This window comes from Solanum tuberosum, unplaced genomic scaffold (genome assembly GCF_000226075.1).
Source record: "Solanum tuberosum cultivar DM 1-3 516 R44 unplaced genomic scaffold, SolTub_3.0 scf00051, whole genome shotgun sequence".
NCBI lineage: Eukaryota > Viridiplantae > Streptophyta > Magnoliopsida > Solanales > Solanaceae > Solanum > Solanum tuberosum.
The window spans coordinates 990,484-994,621 of record NW_006238978.1 but is presented as its reverse complement, the minus strand read 5'-3'; positions in this window follow the sequence as shown (position 1 = coordinate 994,621).

Below are 4,138 nucleotides of genomic sequence, written 5' to 3'. Positions count from 1 at the left end.
AGAAATTATGAGCTCTGCTATAATGGAAGATGTAAGAGCTTCATATATATATATATACTTGTAAGTTGTAAGATAGATTTCTCTTGATCACTGATCAGAGACAGGGAGGGGTAGTTTGGGTAAAAAGAAAATAGTAACCGTTTTTAGTGTATGTATAGCTCTGTTTCTGGTAACTGTAACAGAATCGTAATTTAGTTATTTGACACTATTTGCCCTTGAAATCAGTTCACATGTAGCAAGTTTCCGAGGGTATTAACGTCATTTCATTAAGCTAACTCTAATGAATTCAGGGATATGAAGTGGAAATCGAATTGATTTATAGCGGGAATATATATTCGAATATTTGTGGTTTATATTACTGGCTTGACTTATTTAAATTTGCACTGGGTAGATCAATAGAGGGGTAAAATACACCATATATGTTCGATTTATCTGAATTCACATTGAGTAGACCAATATAAGGATAAAACGTTCTTATTGGCTTGATTTATCTGCCCGTTTGTACCGGACAAACCAATAAAGGACAAAAGGTTTACTACTTGCTTGATTCGGGTAAACCAATAAAGGTAAAAAGGTTTACTACTTGCTTGATTTATTTGTATTTGCATCGGGTAGACCAATAAAGAGGTCAAAGGATCCCTACATAAAATTTATCTATTTATCAGGATTTGAACTCAAAATCTCTAGTTAATTAAGGGATGAGGGCATTGACCATCCTACTCCATTCCTTTCGTTTATGTACTTTAAGTGCGATTGCTATAATATATACTTCCTCAACCATTTTAAGATAGATAGATTTAAGAAGATCATTGCTTACTCCTCAATAGCTCATATGAATCTGATGACTATTTGTATGTTTGATCGGGCGTCAACCATTATTTTGAGTATTTTCAAGATATATTCATTTGGTTTACTATTTATTTTGCTGATTATATCGTTTGCTAGAAATGTAAATACTAATAGTGTACATACCAATGTTTATGTTCTTTCTATTTTTCTTTACATCACACTACTTTAAGTTACAATCCTTTCCTCCAACCTGCTAACGCGAAATGCTTTAGGCATCAAACTGCCTGTTATGTAAACAAAAGAAGGCAACTTGTACTATGTTTTGTTTTCTAGAAGTGATCAAATTCAAGAACTTTATGTAGTTTGATTTGATTTGATTAAGTTATTTGAAGAATCATATATCCTAGTAATTGGATCTACAAGTAGTTAGCCTAATAAAATTGAGTTTCAAAAGTTTACCAACTCTATTTTTGGATAGAGATGAAGTTCCAATTGATGAATTTGTGTTCTTTTCCCTTCTAAATTTGGGTAATTTTTTTTTTTTTGTGTGTGGGAGTGGGGGTGGGGGTGGGGGAGGCTCATGAGTATACAACTAAATTAATTTATCTATATTCTTACTTTGTGACAATTATATGATACATTACAAGAATTAGAAATTGTTAGAGTAAAGTACATCTTTTAATGGAAAGAGATAATGATTGAAGTTGATGAAAAAGGTGTAAGCTACAAGTTAGTGCGAGTACATTAGTTCATTAATTCTTGAATCTGAAATGTGATCATTTGATTCTTTGAATCAATACTTTAATATATTAAGGTAGATAATTAGTTAGCAACTTAGCATATTGTTAAGGCTTTTATATAGAAAGTTACTTATCCCCCCCTATAATCATATATCATATATATATATATATAAGAGAAACTTAGGTCCGCCTACGTGGCGTCACCACAAACCAAAATTTTCCTTTAATTTATTTATTTCCAAAACTAGCCTTTTTTTAATGAAAAGTTGCGACATTTATGAAAAGTTGCAACCTTAATGAAGAGTTATGACTTTTATGAAAAGTTATGTCTTTTATGAAAAGTTGCGACTTTAATGAAGAGTTGCGATTTTTATGAAAAATTGCGACTTTTATGAAAGGTTGTGACCTTTCCGAAAGGTTGCAACTTTTCCGAATAGTTGTAGCCTTTCCGATAAAGCACAATAAACATTTGTTCACACTACCCTTTGTTGTCTATAAATAGAGAGATTTCCTTTCATTTTAAAACAACGAAAAATCTTAACGTCTTCTTCTTCACAATTAAATATTTGTATACTTTGCTCCTGTTGAGTGACTCACTGACACAATTACTTATGTTACAGATCCTGGTATGTATTTTTACAGTCATTAATTTATGTTTATGTTATTGAGGATAAATGATAAGATGTACTCCTTTACATCATTAATGTTTGTTACTATGTAATCTTGTATGTAAGATATAATATAATGTTTTAGTTTTAATGACTGATAGATTTTAAGTATTATTTTATAAATTCCGTTATATTAAATACCCGCGCGAAGCACGGATAATTTTACTAGTTACCTAATAAGTGATTAGATCGTGCAAATAATTTCTTTCACTGTCAATTTATACAAAGTAATTAATTTAGCATGAAAATGACTCATGCCAGTTAATCGTGCAAAGTGTGAATACTACTAATTAAAATATAAATTTTCAGCAGTATCCCTTGTAAAATGGCTTATTGGTAACATTTCAGACGATTTTTCATAGAAAACCTCATATTTTTCCTTGTGTTTAAGTAGAGATTGCTATAAATTCATATCTTTTAGTAATAAATTATTACTAGACAATTTATGCAAAGTACAATCCATCATAAAAATTTACTAACAAGCAACAATAGTAGAAAATAATAATTAATCTTTAATTAGGTGATTAATAATGTCACACCCATCACTATCACTTATAATGCCTTGTTACTTAATCATCAACTTAATAATCCATAATAAAGGGAAAGAAGATTTAAAACTTTCATTCAATTATTATCTAAATTATTTCACAGTTAAGAAACTTTAGAAGGACAATAAATAGGGTCCCATCATTTATCTGCTTTTTACTTCACAAAATCAAATTTAACATGTTTTTCTCCATTATTTTCTTAAATTAAAAATAATAAGATTTGGTTACAACAAAATTCTCATTATAGCTTGCTGTTAGGGAAGACTATATGTTGATTGCTTGTGTTTGCTTGTTATAGAAGATTATCAAGATTGTTGTTTGGTGGTTTTGTTTTACCAATTATTTTAAAAAAAAATTAATTTATATACACTAATAAATTAATAATATTGTACAGTACTATTTACATTATCAATATATTTTAACCTATCGTAACAAGTTACACGTCTTATTTTTCAAGTTACTACATTTAGTTATCTTTAATTTATAAGACATTTAAACAGATGTATAAGTTAAACTCTTTCTCTTTTGGTTGTTATGGAAGATTATCAAAAATGATGATTGTGGTTTTAGTTTTCCAAATTCTTTTTTGGACTTTAACTTATGTTAAAGATATTATATTATCACTATATTTTAACTTGTTATAACTGGTTTAATTTAGGTTACTAATCTTACTTTTTATGTACGATTTCTTCGGTTTTGTTTTACGTGCCCTGACAATGCAAAAAATCATTTTACACTATCAATGCATCATAGCTAAACTCATTTGTTTTTGAGTTTAACTGTTATACACCGTTAGATTATTCAAATGATATTTACAAATAAACTTTCTAGAAAAATAATATTTGAAATCTTTAAAATGAAATATATTTTTTGCTATAACAAATAAAAATAATCTGATAATATAAAAAACTATTTATATTCTAACATGTATATCACTTAAATACTTTGTCCTCTAAAGAGTCATGACATAAAGAGGTGGTTAAAGAGATTTGCCATTTTAAGAAGGAAACAATGATTTTCTTTAGGGGAAAAAAGAAGTTTGCTTCTTTATCACAACTTTTAACTAACTAACTATTAATTTTATTTTCAATTTTTTCGTATCTCTCCAATCACAATTTAATTTGAATCATGTGTTGTTTGGTGTAAATAAAGCCAATATGATGCCACTTTCAACCTCCAACTTACACACATATTTTCTTTTTAAGTAATTGTCAAGGTTGTTAAGCTAGCTATCACACATATAATATTATTATATAGTTTTGACTTCCTTTTCATTACAGTTTGCAATTTTCACACACATTGGCCCTACCATACAAACACAAATATTACTCAATGAGGCTAATTTCAACTCGTGTACATATACATACATACATATATATATATATATATATAT